We start from the raw sequence: 17,737 nt of genomic DNA on the forward strand, positions 1-17,737 counted from the left end.
CTGAGGGAAAGCACCCATAGCTTTTCATAGAGACACCATGTGACTTTCTGTCACATGCTAATGCACTAATCATGCAAAGTACTTGCAGCCAGGAAATCAGTATGCAAGGCTAGCACAGCTGTTTTCCCACAGATTGGTACTATTATTCCCATTTCAGAGCTGTGAAAATGGAGGCTAGTAGGTTATAAAGCTAGGCTTATACCTAGGTTCTAACACCATATCCAGTCATTTTTAACCACACAAGAGTAGCATCCTTCACAGATTAAGTGTAGGACTTATCATATTCCTTGATATTTATTTGATTGCAAGTGCATATGCCTTTTTCATTACACTGGACACCTCCAGAGGTCAGCACCATATTCACTTTTGTATCCCAATGCTTAGCATAGTGCCTATAACATAAAATACACTGAATAGACCACGTTAAACTGTGTTATTCAAATTTTACCAAGCAAAATACTGTGTACCAGACCTAGTTCTAGCAACAAGGGCTACAAAGATGAAAAGGAGGTGGAAAAACCAACCTGTATTAGATATTGCAATAGAATTAGGAACTTGCAAGCACAGAGTAATGCACCAGGTGTGACAGAAGCATGGGGAAGGAGCGCTGAAGAAACGGGAAAGAAGCAGGGAGTGATGGCCATGGCAGATGCAGAGCCTGAGTGAGAGTGGACACAGAGAACTTGGTCACAGGAAGGACAGGACATTTCAGAAAGGGAAGAGCAAAGGGCTTGAGAGAGCATTGTTTGGCTGGTGTTTTAGGGAAATATAATAACACTCTGGAGGCAATGGGCTTTCTAAGGGGAACTCATAAATTGGACTCTTTTTCCCCAAACTACAGGTCTCCCCCTTTCCAAAGCAAAGCCCATTTCAGTCAACAGATATTGGAAAACAGACCCAAATGCATCAGTCTGCAAGATAGAAAGCAGAAGACACTTGACTAAGAGTGCTTAAATTTTTTTACCAAGAAGAAGAAACTCCAGAGGAGAATAAAAAAGAGGCTGTTTCTTCTATACCACTGCCTCAGGGGAATATTAAAGTCCCTCTAGACTATAGTCTCCTGATCCCAACCCTGTTGAGTTCAAAATAACTGCCTCAGGAAGTGCTATAGAGCAGTGGTCCCCAACCTTTTTTGGGCCACAAACCGGTTTAATGTCAGAAAATATTTTCACGGACCAGCCTTTAGGGTGGGACGGATAAATGTATCACGTGACCGAGACAAGCGTCAAGATGAGTCTTAGATGGATGTAACAGAGGGAATTTGCTCATTTAAAAAAAAAAATAAAACATCATTCAGACTTAAATATAAATAAAACAGAAATAATGTAAGTTATTTATTCTTTCTCTGCAGACCGGTACCAAATGGCCCATGGACTGGTACCGGTCCATGGCCCGGGGGTTGGGGACCACTGCTATAGAGGACCAAAGGCTGGACAGGGAGCCCAGTCACTACAACAAGGGCTTCGTAGCTGTGCAGTGTGGTGACCTGTACTCCTGAAGGTAACAGGAGACACCTGAATGGTGAGCAGGATAGTGACAGCACTGGGAAGGCCACCCTATGAGCCATAGAGGTAAGGAAGATAGTGAAGAGGACACGACTTATGAGGGGACTCTCCAGAGCTCTGGCCAGAGCAGCAAAGATGTAAAAGGCAAAGGAATCAAGAGGAGTTAAAGTGGCACATAGGGTCAAGTAATTAATTAGGAGTGACAAGCAAAAGGAAAGATGGACTCAAGTCGCAGTCTAGGGCTCTGGCTGGGCATCTGGCTGGGGACAGTGTCCCCTCTGGAGATGAAGAGAATAGTAAAGAAAGCATTGGCAGGAGAAGAAGAGCTTGCTCTGGGATATACTGGATTTGAGGTCCTGACTTTTGGAAATCAAGACGCCCAGCAAGTGTGGATATTAGGAGAGAACACCAGCCTGGAAAGAGAGAAAGCATGTATCTGACAATTGGAAGAAGGCACATTTCCCAGGCAACAGGAGACTAGAGTAAAAAATAGCATAACAGTGAGTCACCCAGGACAGTATTTCTCTACCACCAACTCCCACTCCTAGGGAACTCAGACCTTCTCAAACACATCTCAGGGAATTCTGAAAACACCTTGCGTGTGTGTGCGTGTGCGTGTGCGTGTGTGTGTGTGTACAGGGTATGTTATATATGAACTTACTTCTTGAACTAGTCCTCTGCTGCCACAGTTTCCCCTTATTTCTCCTGATTCCTATAAACCACTAAGGAGTCAGAGCCATGCCCCTGTCCCAATGCCCACTCCAAGAGATATGACTCAGGCTCTGACTGCCTGCAGCCATGTCCACCATTAATGGTATTGATGGCTGCACTGAAAGGGAACAAATGTGCAACAAGCAGGCAAAGTATGACCACTATCACAAGTGGCTTCTCGGAAAACCAACAGGTCAAGGCTAACTCACTTGCCTCCACCCCCTACCACCACTACCACCATCAGAAATGTCTCTAGTATCTCCATACCTGGGTATCCAAGCCCCACTGATATCCGGGCCCCAGCCCAAGCCTATATCCCTTTCAACCCCAGGATCAGCATCTTTTCACAATGATGGATATTGAGAATACCAGTTTGCTTCAGAGGGGGAGAGAAGAAATCTTATGATCCAGTGCAGAGGTACTCACTTTAGAGATGCAATATGGCTCCAGCAGCAGAAGCATCTAGAAGTGTTGCACTCTCTGAGTGTTGCACTCTCTGTGACTGCAGCCTCAGGCTGGGCTGACTGCTCAGAAAGCCAGAATCATGCTGCCAAAGACAAATGTCATGCCCAGGAGGGAGAGTAATGAATGTATAGAGTATAATAATAACTGCCTGATGTTATCTTTTAACTTAAAAATGCATTGTTCTTTCTGGTGATCTACATGGCTACCCACCATGTGGTTTTTCTTTATGCTATTAACCCCCAAGAAAAAAGGACCCTGTTCTGATGGGGTGGGGCCACAACTGGGAGCAGCTGCTTTGCATGCATATCTAAGTTTCTCTTATTAAAGCTCTTATAAAACCTTTTATCATTTTTTATTTTTCAATTACAGTGGACATACAATATTATATTAGTTTTGGGTGTACAACCCAGTTGATTAGACATTTATATAATCCATGAAGTGATCACCCTGATAAATCTAGTACCCATCTAACACCATGCATAGTTATTAGATTATTATTGACTCTATTTCCTATGCTATACTTTACATCCCCATGACTATTCTGTAACAACCAATTTGTACTTCTTAATCTCTTTGCCTTTTCACCTATTTTCCCAACCCCATTCCATCTGACAACCATCAAAATGTTCTCTGTATCTATGAGTCTGCTTCTGCTCTGCTTGTTCATTTATTTCACTTTTTAGATTCAACTGCTGATACATATATACTTAATGCCATTTTTATTGTTCATAATTTTTAATCTTTTTTTTCTTCTTCTTAAAAAAGACCCTTTAACATTTCATGTAATATTTTGGTGGTGATGAACTCCTTTAGCTTTTCCTTATCTAGGAAGCTCTTTATATGTCCTTTCAGTCTAAATGATAGCTTTGCTGAGTAATTTTGTTTGTAAATCCTTGCTTTCCATCACTTTAAATATTTCTTGCCATTTCCTTCTGACCTGCAAAGTTTCTGTTGAAAACTCAGCTGAGTCTTATGTGAGCTCCCTTGTAGGTAACTAACTGCTTTTCTTTTACTGCTTTGTCTCTAACCATTTGCATTTTAATTATGATATGTCTTGGTGTGGGCTTCTTTGGGGTCATCTTGTTTGGGAATCTGTTTTTCCTGTACTAATATGTCTATTTTCTTCATCAAGTTAGAAAATTTTTCTGTCATTTTTTCAAACCGGGTTTTTTTTTATATTTTATTTATTCATTTTAGAAAGAGGAAACAGAGAGAAAGAGAGAAGGGGGAGAGGAGCAGGAAGCATCAACTTCCATATGTGCCTTGACTAAGCAAGCCCGGAGTTTTGAACCCGCAACTTCAGCATTTCCAGGTCAACGCTTTACCCACTGCGCCACCACAGGTCAGGCTCAAACAGGTTTTCAACTTCTTGCTCTCTCTTCTCCTTCCAGCATCCCTATGATGCAAGTGTTGGTATGCTTGATGTGGTCCCAGTGGCTCCTTATACTATCTTTATATTTTTTATGCTTTTTTTCTTTTGTTGTACTGATTGGGTATTTTTTGCTTCCTTACATTCCAAATCACTGATTTAATTCTTGGCTTGATCTACTTTCCTGTTGATTCACTATAAATTATTCATTTCAGTTAGTGTACCCTTCATTTCTAACTGGTTCTTTTTTATGGTTTCTACATCCTTTTTCATGCTGTTGAAGCCTCACTAAGTTCTTTGGGCATCTTTATAACCACTATTTTGAACTCTGTATCTGGTAGGTTGCTTGCCTCCATTTTATTTAGTTCTTTTTCTGGAGACTTCTCTTGTTTTTTCATTTGGGACATGTTTTATTGTTTCCGCATTTTAGCTGTTTCTCTATGTTTATTTCTTTGTATTGCATAGAGCTGCTATGTCTCCCAGGCTTGGTAGAGTAGTCTTATGTAGTAAGTATCCTGTAGGACCCAGTGGCACAGCCTCCTCAGTCACTTAAGTTAGGTGCTACCAGTGTGCTCCTGTGTGGGCTGTGTGCACTGTTTTATTGTATTTGAGCTTTGATTGCTGTTGGTATTACTGGGAGGAATTGACCCATAGGCCAATCAGCTAGACCGGCTGTTACTACAACAGAGGAGCTGCTGTGCAGGAGTTAAGCCTATGGAGCAGGACCTGCTTCTGTGGGGCTTTGGTGCCCACTAATTCTGCCCCTTGAGTGTTTCACTCATAGAGAGGGTAGGTTTGTAATCCATCATGGTCTAAAGCTATCTACTGGGTGCACTGGCTTCTGGGACCTCCCAGGAAATGTAAGGTTAGCCACTGCCTGTGCCCTGCTTGGGATCACCCAATACAAGCTACAGAGTGATGTGCAGGTGGCTGCTACTTGTGCTGGGCTTGGAGTGCCCAGGAAAAGCCAATTGGTGATGCAAGGCTTGCTGCCACTAGTGCCAGCCCTGAGTCACTCAGAACGAGGTACAAGGAAGGCAAAGGCCAGATGTTGCTTATTTGAAAGATTTTAGAAAAGTCCAAAGTATGAGGCAAGAGAGGTCATTTGTATGGAAAAGTCACTGAAACAGTTTGAGAGTGCCTGCAAGTTGGGTAGGGTAGGGTCTCAGGGAATCACCAGATTAGAACAAACAGTGTGAGCCAGGGTGATGGAAAATCAGATATGGCACCTGCCTGCCAGCTGTGTGGAGGAGGTCTCAGAAAAGGATGAGTGGCCTTTGCCAGCACTTTTATCTAGCAGAAAGCTTCCCTCTAGCTCATAGCCTGATGCCAGACAATCCAGTTCTTCTCCATTTGTTCCTGGTTCCTTTCAAGTTGCTGCCCAGGACTGGAATTCAGAGCGAGTAAGTCCAAGTTCTCTGTCTCACTCAACTTCAATTCTCATTGATTTTTACAGCCAGGAGTTATGCAGACTTCTCTTCCTGACTCCAGAACCCTGGGTTGGGAGGCATGGTGTGGGGCTGAGACCCTTGCCTTTCATGGGGAACCTCTTCAGCCAAGCTATTATTTTCTATTTTAAACCATGACACATGCATCTCTGCCCTTTCTACCAATCTTGATATCACTTCTCTTTTAAATCCCTAGTTGTAGGACCTCCAGTTAGCTAGATTTCAGGCAGTTCTGAATGCTGGTTGTTCTGTAGTTTAGTTATAATTTTCATAAAGTTGTGGGAGGATTTGAGTACCACATTTACCTATATATCATCTTGACCAAAAGACCCTTTAGTCAAAGCTCTCATGAATTTGGACAAGGCTACATGTCAGTTCTTCAGAATTGATTCTGAATTTAGACTTTTGGGGCTTTCTCCTAATGACCAGCAATTCCACTCCAAGTACTTACCTGAAGGAAATGAAAACAGTAATTTGAAAATATATCTTTGCCCCATGTTCATTGCAGCATTATTTACAATACCCACGAGATAGAAGCAACTTTATTTTCACCAATAGAAGAATAGATGAAGAAGATGCAGCACACACACTGAAATATTATTCAGCCATAATAAAAAAAAAAGAAGGCAATCTTGCCATTTTTGACAATAAAATTTAAGGGTATTAAGCTAAGTAAAATAGTTAGAGAAAGATAAATACTATATGACCTCACTTATTGTGGAACCTAAAAAAAAAAAATTCCTAACCCCACCCACAGTGGCATAGCCCAAGTAGGAAATAATCAGTACCCAGAGTCTGGATCATTTAATCTTAAATGACATCATCTATGAGTCCACATTAGCAAATTCTTTTGGTGCTACCCTCAAAACCCACGCAGATTCTAACCTCTCTTCATCACCTTCATTGTTCCCAAACCATCCTAGCCACCATTATCTCTCACCTAGATTATTACAACAGCCTCTTAACCAGCTTTTCTGTTTCTACCCTTCATCCCATTCTTAACACAGTAGCCTCAGTAAACCTTTTAAAACATCAATCACACCATGTCACCCTCGGCTCAAAATATTCCTCTGTCCTCAGAGTAAAACCCAAGTTCTTAGAAAGCCTTTTGCTGTTCAGCCTTTATGCCTCTCACACACACCCCAGAATGATCTGACCTTATATCTAGGCCACTCCTCCTTATTCACTAGGCTCCCTTCAGACCTCAAGAAAAAAAATCCTTTGCTGACCTCTCATGACTTTTGCATTTGCTGTTCCTTCCCCTTGGAATACTCTGCCCTCACAGAGTCTCAGGCCACCCTTCAGTCTTTGCTCACTATATAAGGGATTGTCCTATCTCAAATGTCAATATGTGCTCACATGCACCTACACACTTCCAGTCCTTTCACCTGCTTACCTTTCCTCCTTAGCACTTTCCACATCGTATTTGTTTATGTCTGTCTCCATGAACACCAGAATATTGTCTGTTTTGTTCTGTGCTGACCCCCAGTGCCTAAAAGAGTGCTCATTAAGACTTGTTGAATTAAGTCTGTTGATTGATTGTGATTGGGGCAATGGAACAATAGTAAGTTTCTTCCTCCAGAGGCATCTAGTTCTCTCACAAATAGACCAGGGTGAATCCAGTTCATGGGGCTCCAGACATGCCCAAACATGCCTAAGAACTGGGTAAATTTAGCTTCTGTTTAAACCAGCGATCCCTGCTGGGATGCAAGGAACAGTTGAAACCCGAAGTATAAATGAGATCACTAGGAATATGTACCCTGAGAAGGGCAGTGGGTCTTAGAGGAACTCTGAGAGAACCCAGCATTCTCAAGGCACTGTAAATGACAAAATTAAAACAATTTAGTAAGGACTTTGATGTCCTTTATTCAAGGGAAAATAATCCATGGACTGGGCAGGCACATGACCTCTTAAGCAGTGGAACACTCTTCTGGAGGGCTGTTTGGGCAAGAGTGAGTTTTATAGAGCATTAGAAGAGGCAACTGGAAACAGGGCATGATTGGCTAGATGATCAGGGATTTCCTTATAAGGGTATCAATCTATTTTCTAGAGTAAGGTAAACTAAAGTTGAGTTGGAGGATTGTGACTAGCATATGTTAGCTTTCTTGACAGTTAGGTATTTCTTAAAAGTATGAGCTGACTTATATTTCTGTTGTCAGTTGGGCCACTGGGACAGCCTCCACTTGGTGGGAGATATGAATTGCCTTTACCAACAGCTGAGGAAAAGGAGTCGGTGCAGGAGACAAATCTGACAAAATCCATGTCGGAGGCTTTCTGAGCCATGGTGCAAGGTGGAGGTAAGAGAGGGGGGCAGCTGCCATCGGATACCATGAATCTGGGACTGTATGGTCTCTGCAGAGCCACAGGCCTTGCAGGTAGAGGCAAGGGGCTGGGTTAGTCATGTGTGAGATGGAGCTAAAAGTGTGGGTAAGAGAAAGGCAGGTCACCATGTGGCTGGTAAATGGGAGGAGGCAAGGAACTCAAGATCTCAATGAGGTTCCAGAATAGATTTGGTGGGAGGAAGGAGAGAGCTGGAAGAATAAGAAGTTATGGTCAGACGAGACTTCAGAGGTAGAATGACAAGCTCCCTGCTGTGGCCATGAAGAGGGGAGACTGGATGGAGACAGTGGTTGCTGGCATGGAGAGATCAAAGAGCAGGTTATTGACAGGAATGCTGGGGTCTCCTAAGATGTTGATAAAATTAGAGGGAAACAAGAACCAAAGTCCTCAGAGCTTGTGAGGAAGAGCCAAGCTGTAGGAAATGAGCAGCAATAAAGATGGCAGTGAAGGGTGTGAGGGATAACAAGAGTTCCCAGACAATATCTGTGGGTGGAGCGCAGAGCACATTCCTAGCAGCCGTGGCTGATGCAATGCTGTGAGAATACTCCAGCTCCCAGAACCCTCCTGGGCACACCCAGGAAGGGAGCTCACCCGCTATAAGGAAGTGACTCAGTGCCAACCACGCAGCTCCCTGATCTTTTCAGCCATTGGCTATGAAGAACACACTGTAACACCCTATAGGCTAACCCTGTGTATATAAGCTAGTTTACTTCCTGAATAAAATGGATCTGCATCACTGAGCCTGGTCTCCAGAGTTGGGTCTTTGCATCTCCATCATCCTCACCCCTGGCAAGACTTGTCTACAAATATCCATCTGTTCCTTCTTCCTCAGCAATACGGAGTTTGAGTTGCCACCAGATTTTTTTAAATCACATTGCACAGCCTAGCTGGCAACTTGGAGTGGCCAAGTAACAGCTCTCTGGTATTTCTGAAAGCCTTTTTTTCTTCCTTCTATGGCCAACATGGAAGGCCATTGTGATGACTGCAGCGTGAGCCAAATCTTAGATCATGAGGAGGAGAGTCCTAGCCTAAGAGGGGCCTAGGTCCCTGAAGACTTCATGAAACCAACTTACTTGCTCTTGACTGTCTGAGACATCTTTAACTTAAAAAATAAAATATCTTGTGTGTTTGAGATTGCTATTTTAGGTTTTCCATCAGAGAGGAACTAATGCTAAACATTGCAGATGGTGTAGGAGGGTGGCACAGATCTCAGAGGAGGGTGAACACATATTGTCTATAAACAGCAATAAGAAACCACAAGAATGTCAATTCTGGCTTTCAGGCCCAAGGTAAATTTGGAGTGTGAGAACAAATCACCTACACTCCCAAGGGCTCTAGGCAGCTGTGGTCCTTAGCACAAGTGAGGAGGAAGAGGGAGGTTCCGCCATGAGCTGGCGACCATGAAGAGGGTGTTGTCAACGGAACAGAGTTTCTAAAAGGCAAAACTGAAAGGCTTGAGAAGGCATTCGGCTGTGAGAAGATAAGCTGAGAGCTCTAAGATCACAGCATTATATGGCCAACCACAAGCAGGGTCCGTATTTAGAGGTCAAAATGAGAGCCAAGGGTTTAACCAGGCTCACTTTTTTTTTTTTTTTTTTTTTTGTGGAGTTTAGTCACTTTCCTGTTGAATTTGTCAAGTTTGGGGAGACCCTGGTTTTTTACTTGTAGCTGTATCCTGATCATAGAAGCAGGGGGAAGCCAGCCCAAGGTTGGGAGGGCAGGCAGAGAGTCAGCAGAGTCAGCCCCTCTGTAGCCACGGCCACCCCAGTATGCCAGGGAAGGGGAGCAGCCCTCCACCAAGAGGTCCTGAGGTGGGCCATCATATTCTCAGGCCTACTTTCTTAAACTGTGAGTTTCTAACCTAATTTCCATATTAACTTCAGAGGACTCTACTGTACATCTCTATTTTGAAGGGTAGAACCTTAAGTAGAATTAAAAATGTAGATTGTGGGTCTTTAAAAGGACCATTTCCTAAAAAGCAGCCTGCCAGAATTTCAAGGGAAACCAACATAAAACTAGATTAATGGACAGGATCTGAGGACTGTAATTCTAAAGGAACAGCTACTGGGGTCAGAGGCTGCAGAGAACCTTGTCCCTCCTTATGTGGAACGAAGGGGCCACACTTGAGAAAGGAGCAGCATTGCTGATAATCTGGGTAGAACCTTAACTAGGTCCAAAGTGCAGACCGAGGACTAAGTCCAAAAGCTTGTTATGAGAACTTGACATAGGGGTGGGTCAATTAACAACCAGGAATTCTGACTGTTGACCCACACTGTTGAGCTCCCTGAGTTCCCTCCACCCGCATCCATTCAGGGTGATACTTGGGCAGAAGGCTCAGGTGAGATGGGGATGGATTTGGGGGTGATATCATGGTTTCCAACTGTAGGGAGGCTAGCAGAAACCAAGCATCAGACAGGGCCTGACCAATGGTGCAGAAGCCTGCCATCACAACCACTGCCCAAAATTCATATTCCTCTTCTCTCTATTAACCCCAGAGGAATTTCACTATGCTGCTAGTGACAGCTAGCCAAGTCACGAACTTGGTAACTGAAAAGAATCAACAGTCCTTCAGGTGGATGCTGGACTCTATAAGGTAGTTATTAGAATTGCTTGGTGCACATAAACAAAACAAAAACAAGTCTGATATTCAGGCCACACCCCAAATCAATAAAATCAGTGTCTCCTGGGGTGGGAACCAGGCCAGTGCATTGTAAAGTTCTCCAGATAGTTCCAATGTGCAGTCAAGGTTAGAACTTGAGCTCGAACTCCGGCTTGGCCTTTTACCAGCTGGGTGACTTTGGGCAATTTACTCAAACTGTGCTTCAGTTTTCTCACTTGTGAAATATAGAAACTACTAGCACTACCTTGTCGGGTTCTTGTTAGTTAAATGGGCTCGGGCAGAGCCTGGTATATAGCTCTTCTGGTGCTGAATGATAGCTGCTATTCTTAATGGTAGTCAGGATTCAGTTTGAAATGCAAACTTGGAAAACGATTATCCTCTTTAACTTTTTGGGAATTTGTCAAATCTCACCCTTTTAATCAGAGCATGTTTTGTGAGGGTGGGGATGGGGATGGGTCAGGTTCTGTGGTGTTGATGGATGATCACATGCTGGTATTTCCAAACAGGATATGGTAAGACAGCAGACCAAGTTCCATACAGGCTGATCATTATGTTTTAAAGTGAAACTACCTTTCCAGGAAATCATCTGCTTTTCATCATTTTCTTCTTTTGCGGGGTAGGAGGATGTATCAGTTTTATTGAGATATGATTCACATGGTATACTATTCCCTTACTTGAAGTATAAAACTCAGTGGTTTTTAGTGCATTCACAGAGTAGCATATTGTTGTTTTCCTACATTTCTTTCAAGGGGTTGTTCAATTCTTACCATATCCGGAGTTCCTGGTCCAGTCTTGTAAGAATGCTGTTAATCCAGCACTTATCCATTCCATGCCTATTTGAGCATGATACTGCTTGAAATGTTATTTTCAAGTCCCTGTTATAGAAGTAATGTCAGAAAAGCTAAAATACCAGCAGCATGGGGTTCAGACCGATATAGGAGATTAAAATGGGGAGAATGGTCTTTAGAAGGAGATGGGGAAGGGGAGGAGCAAGAGTCTTAGTCTCTCCCTGGCTCAAGTCTTACTAGGTTGGCTAGGCAGACCTTTCCTTCTCTCAGATAGTGGGACAGCTTTCAACATGTTCTAGGCTTAAAGCCTGTGGAGAACGGTTAGTTCTCCCGTTACTAAAGGAGGAAATAGGTTCTTGCATTGTCACATGCTGTTTCAGCAACACTCATGAAAGAGTTTTTGAGCAATAGTGGAATGGTTTATTAGAAGGGCATGCAGGGCACAGATGCCCTTGAAAAGGCTACTATACTCAATGAGGCACATCTCTGGAGGGTCCGGCTGCAGAAGCTGGACAACTTTGTCGATCTTCCTCCAGATACACCACCCCAATGCCTCATCCACAACCAGGTAGTTCAGCTTTGTGCCTACGGCTTGCACTTGTCCCCACCAAGCCCAGGAGGAAGGCTGGGGCCCAGAGAGAGCTTCCCCTAGCACGTCAGGCCCCGGTGGACTACCTCAGGCTCTGTTCCCAGCTAAGTCCCAGTCAGCACAGCTGCCAAAAAGAGACTGGAGCCTTTTTCAAGTTTCCCTATATTTCCTTGGGCTTGGGAGAGAGCGGTCTTTCTTCCAAACTCTGCATTCTTTCCTAGCTTTCCCTAAACTGTGTCCTTATCCTATCTGGTCTTTCCCCCAGATTTCCCAGGTTTGTCTCCTCCCCTCTATGGTTACCAGTTTTAGTTCTACTGTGCATGCACTCAGTAAAAGGACTTCCTTCACTGTTCTTCCCTTCTCCTGTTAATCCAGGGGAATTGGCCAGTTGTTCTTTGACATGACTGGAAAGCTGATCTTTCCTGCCCGCCCAAATGTTAATCCATTAATCCATTTGGTGGAGGATTCCGGTTATTCCCTGGAGTGTCTATAGGTTCCCCAACTTAATCAGGCTCAGCCAGTTTTCTCCCTTCTCAGGTGTTAATACCTAACTAGCTGCCTATGCTAACACCCCCAGAATTCCCGGGTGGAAGCAGTCTGTGAAGCAGCACTATCTTGGAAGGTGACAGAAGTAGAGACTGTTGGATTTCAACCACTGAACCCACCACTCAGGACTGAGTCTGTTAACCTAAAACTAAAAGGCCAAGACAAGCGGCAACAAGCTTTTGGGATCCAAATGAATTCTGGAAGCACTGATTCAGGCAGAAACCAGTGTATCCGTTAGCAGGTGAAGGCAAGGGGTATCTATGAGAAAGGTGAGTAGAAGGAAGAAATTTTTATGAGTACAGATTAGCTAAAATAGTGATGCTAATTCTAAAGAATGTCTTTAATTTTCAGTACCATCCTTATAACAAAGAGTTGCTTGGATAGAATACTGCTCAAGGCCCAGTCCAAATGTTATTTTGCACAGTTTTAACATTCCAGAGGTTTGAGGAGTAAGATATGCAAGGCAGTTCCTCTGGGACAGCACCTCTGACTCCATTTTGAAGTGGCTCCATTTATACTATTTTTATAAGTCTCAAATTCTCCCCATCTGTCCTTGGGCATATGGCCTTGTTCTTTTTTTTTTTTTTTTCCACTTAGTATTAGATATAATTTTTTTTTCTGATCACTGTCTCAGTCCCCAATTTTTAGGATGTTAGCCAATTCTTTTTTCTACCATCATCTTAGGTCATTTTCAGAAGTATGTGTGTTAATATATTTGTCTAAATGTATACACAGGCTAAGAGTTTATGCTTTGTAGTCTCCAAACACAACTTTCAGGTCTTCACTCCATGAACAATAGTTCCAGAGTTCTGGTTGGAAGTGCAACCATCACAAAGGATTGTGGGTGGTTAAAAAAAGGGGGTTTCTGACTAATCAGGTGGCACTTAAAATTCTCTCTGCCACAGAAGGTCAAATTTGGTTTAAACCAGTCCTTCTCTAACTTCTCAAAAGAAGCACCTGGTTAAAAACGCAAACTCCGGAAGCCATCCTCAACACCCGGAAGTGTATCCTCCAGGAAAGGTCAGGAAAGGCGCAGTAGTTTCTGAAAGTGACCCTAGGTGATTTTTAGATGGGACAGCTTTTTTTCTTTCCTTCTTTTTTGTTAAATAATGTAATGCCTCCTCACTAGAGATTCCAGTGAGGGGAGGAAAGGTTTGCTAGACTTATGCTTTTGGACACTTCCAGGAGTGCCTGATACGCAGTCTTTTAATCGTCATTGCTGACCTCCAGACATACTTGACCATATTTTCACCAATTAGATCATTGGCTTTTAAGCAGTCTAGCTTCAACTTGGCTTTGTAATAATGACTTCAATCCAGTTTTTCTCTTTTCTGGATAAGATATAACTTAGTTTTGGTCATCATAATCATTAAAAAAAAAAAATTCTGCTGTTGCCTGACCTGTGGTGGCACAGTGGATAAAACATCAACCTGGAAATGCTGAGGTAGCTGGTTCAGAACCCTGGGCTTGCCTGGTCAGGGCACATATGGGAATTGATGCTTCCTGCTCCTTCCCCCTTCTCTCTCTCTCTCTCTCTTCTCTCTCACTCTCTCTCTCCCCTCTCTATAATGAATAAATAAAATTTAAAAAAAATTCTGCTGTTGAACTCTGTGCTCTGCACTGGGTGAAGTACTTCACGTGCACATAGTCATTTCATCCTCTAACAACCCTTGGAGGCTGGTTCTATTGATAGCCCTACTTTACAGATGAGAAAACTGAGACAGAGGTTAAACAGCTTGCTTATGGCCACCCAACTAATAAGTAGGAAAGCCATTCTCACTGAATCCCGGGCTAGTCACTGAGAGATATACCCCTGTGCTCTGCCTGCCCAAACTGACCCACTGGCTAGGGTTGTCCCAAGCCAAGAAGCCTCCAATCCCATGACCAGTTTCCCAAGGAGAGAATGGGGCTCCATCTAAAAGCACACACACCTGCTTTGTGGCAATCCAGCAATGGTAAGCTATGTTTGAAGTACCTTTATGTCAATAATTCTCAGTTGATGATACATCAGAATTAGCTGAGAAGGTTGTTAAAAATACAAATGTTAGGTCCTATCCTCAAAGATTCTCAGTGTGTCTGTGGTGTAGCCAGCAGCCTGCATTCCTATAAGTATAGCTAGTCATTCTGATGCAAGTAATTGAAAGGAGAAGCTGAGCCTGACCAGGCGGTGACACAGTGGATAGAGCATTGGCCTGGGAAGCAGAGGACTCAGGTTTGAAACCCCGAGGTCGCCAGCTTGAGCGTGTGCTCACCAGCTTGAGCGAGGGGTTGCCAGCTGCAGTGTGGGATCATAGACATGACCCCAAGGTCACTGACTTGAGCCCAAGGTCACTGGCTCAGCTGGAGCCCTCCAGTCAAGGCACATATGAGAAAGCAATCAATGAAAAACTAAGGTACCACAATGAAGAATTGATGCTTCTCATCTCTCTCCCTTCCTGCCTGTCTGTCCCTATCTGTCCCCCACCTCTCTCACTGGGGGAAAAAAAAAAAAGGAAAGCTCTAAAAAGAAAAAGGGGGAGGGGGACAAAAGATGGAAGGAAAGGAGGGAGGTAGGGAGGGAAGAAAGAAGGAAAAAGTGCTCTGAGAGAAGAATCAGCCCGTGACAGAAGGATAAGTATCCTAGGTATCCCTCCCCCACACATCCTCCCACCCTCATGGAGGGTACAGGAAGCTGCATCCTTAGTGATTTCATGTTTATTTCTCCATACCTGGATAATTTCTACTCATCTTTCAAGGCCCAGTTCCCATGTTATACTTCCACTGTGCTGTCTTTTTCTGTGGCTCCAGAAAGAGTTAAGGAGGCTATCCTCAGGAATTTCATAGCCCTCAAATCCAGGCACTGGGGCATTTTCTTTATTACATTGGCTCAACGGGTGATTTTCACTGCTTAATGCTTTGTGGGTGACTTATTCACCTTGCAGAAGTGAAGCCACAATTCTCAGGCTGCTGCCTGCTGAGTTTCAGCTGGATGGCCAAGGAGCTAGAGGAGACCCAGCTGTTGAGCAGCATCCAGGTGGCCTGAGAAGATGTTGAAAGGCTAACAAAAGCTGTTAATGCTACAGAAGTGATACACCCACACCCTCATACCCACACCCGAGCCAAAACTCCCAGCTCTTGATCGCAGTACCCTGCCAGTGCCTCACCCAGTTAGGTACGTGGTAGGCTCTAAATCAAGGATGCTGATAGGTTTCCTGGAGATTTTCATCTCTAGTCATGGAGTAGCAGCTGCCTGGAAAGCTCCACAAACAGGATGAGAGGCAGTGTCAGGTTCCTTGGCAAAGAATGCTGAGTTATTATTGATGTCTGGAGGGACTTGCCTGCCACTTGTTTGCCAGTTAGTTTGCATTAGTATCCTGGGGCTGCCAAAACAAATTATTACAACACAGTGGCTTACAACAATAGAAGTTTATTCTCTGACAGTTCTGGAGGCCAGAAGTCCAAAATTAGTATCGCTGGACCAAAATCAAGGATTGAGCTCCCTCCAAAGGCTGCCTTGCTTCTTCCAGCCTCTGGTAACCCCAGGCATTTCTTGACTCAAAGCCACATAAATCCAATCTCTACCTTCATCTTCACATCGCCTTCTTCCGTCCACTTCCTTTCTTTTATAAGGACTCTTGTATATATTCTTTATGGGGGATGCCTGCCCCACCCCCAGCCCCCACCACACATTTATTCCAGCTCTTTGAAATACTCTGTGGAAAGGTAAAAGTTCAGTTCAGTAATAAACTTAATAATGAACTGAGGAATAAACTCAGAGTCTACTCAGTGGGGAAAAGAATCTGGATTTAGGGATCCAGTCTTTAGGGATTAGGGCCTACGCTAAATCCAAGATGCTCTCATCTTCAGTTTCTTGATTACATCCACAAAGACCTCTTTTCCAAATAAGGTCACATTCACAGATGCCAGTGGTTAGGAATTAGGAGGACACAATTCAACCCCCTACACCAGCCTTATATTAAATAAATGGCATTGATTAAGTAACCTCTAACCACTTTGTTCCCCACCTCCCATGCCCCATGTCCAAACCTTTAACACCTAATGCTGGTAAACCTCTCAGCATACCACGGACAGGCCTGCCCTGGTGTCAAGTTTGGCTCATTACAGGCCTTCCCTCCAGCAGCTAGGACAGCAGAGGGTGCAGAGGACTGAGAGAATCAGAAAGTCTTCCACTCTCACAACGATAATAAAACGAGTGCCAAGCCCTCTCTAAACATTACCAGAAGATCACTGTGCGGAATCTCCCCCAAGGGTGTAGTAGATGCAGAACCCAGTATCTGAACCTGTCTGGGTCAGGGCCACGGTCAGGTTGTCCTTGATTCACTGACTCATGCAACCCCCTGAGATCATTCTGTCCCATCCCAATTTAAGTAGCTCCTGCTCAAAGTCACCCAAATCAGAAAAGGCAGTGGTAGTGGTGGTCACGTGATGCCTGCAGTAGGGGTGGGCTCCGTGCCCAGAATCTCTGCAGTCACTCCTGCAGCATGGCCACCTCTACAGCCTCCTTCAAGTATTTCCAGAAACTGCACGAGATCTTCAATGCCTCCATGAAGACCTGTGAGGGGTGCCAGAATCACTCCTAGAGACTAGAGGAATGGAAGAAAATGTTAATCAGAGATTTTGATGAAAAGCAACAAAGCAAATGAAACTCTGGCAGAGATGCAAAAGGAACTATGTTATGCACCCTTATTTTTCCCTTACTCTATGATGTCTAAGCTTCAGAACTAATGGAAGGACTTTGCCAAACTCTACTGGGAACTGAAAAGCACACCTTTGACAGCCACGTCTGGGGGCCAAGAAGACATGAATGTGGCACATACACTGTAGAGAATGAGCATATGAATGAGCTACAGTCTCAGAGAACATTGCTTTTGCAAGGCACTGACAGCCTGACCTGGGCCACCCAGGTATTGAGCAAATTTCATGGGATTGCCACAGAGACTGACTGAATTGGTTCAGAAATCATACAAGAGCTGAGGGAGCAATACGACCAGTTGGAATGTGCCAAGAATAGGCTGGTAAACACAAGTGAAAACTTGAATAAAAGTCAAAAGGTTCTCTGGTCAATGTCCACAAAAATGACAACCAACAAGCTGCTACTTTCCATTGTCATCTTACTGGAGCTAGCCTTCCTGGAAAGCCTGGTTTATCACAAATTCTTTTGCAAGATTGAACTTCCGGCAGGGAAGGGTTTGTGAACTAGAACTTTGACCCTGTGAATGAATAGTGTTAGAGATGTGAAATAAGCATATTGCTGCTGTCAGCTAACAGTTCAGGGAGGTACGGTGTAGCCAGCCTGAGGGAAGAGGAGGGAAGACAGAAAATCATCAAATGTGAAGGAACAGCAAGACCAGTGTGA

At 43.9% G+C, this 17,737-nt stretch overlaps 1 pseudogene; it reads left to right on the forward strand.

Annotated features, from left to right (window-relative positions):
- Nucleotides 1-16,862: 16,862 nt before the first annotated feature.
- Nucleotides 16,863-17,576, forward strand: LOC136329759 (vesicle transport through interaction with t-SNAREs homolog 1B-like; annotated as a pseudogene).
- The last annotated feature ends 161 nt before the right edge of the window (nt 17,577-17,737 follow it).

Source organism: Saccopteryx bilineata, chromosome 3 (assembly GCF_036850765.1).
Source record: "Saccopteryx bilineata isolate mSacBil1 chromosome 3, mSacBil1_pri_phased_curated, whole genome shotgun sequence".
In the NCBI taxonomy this organism is placed as follows: domain Eukaryota; kingdom Metazoa; phylum Chordata; class Mammalia; order Chiroptera; family Emballonuridae; genus Saccopteryx; species Saccopteryx bilineata.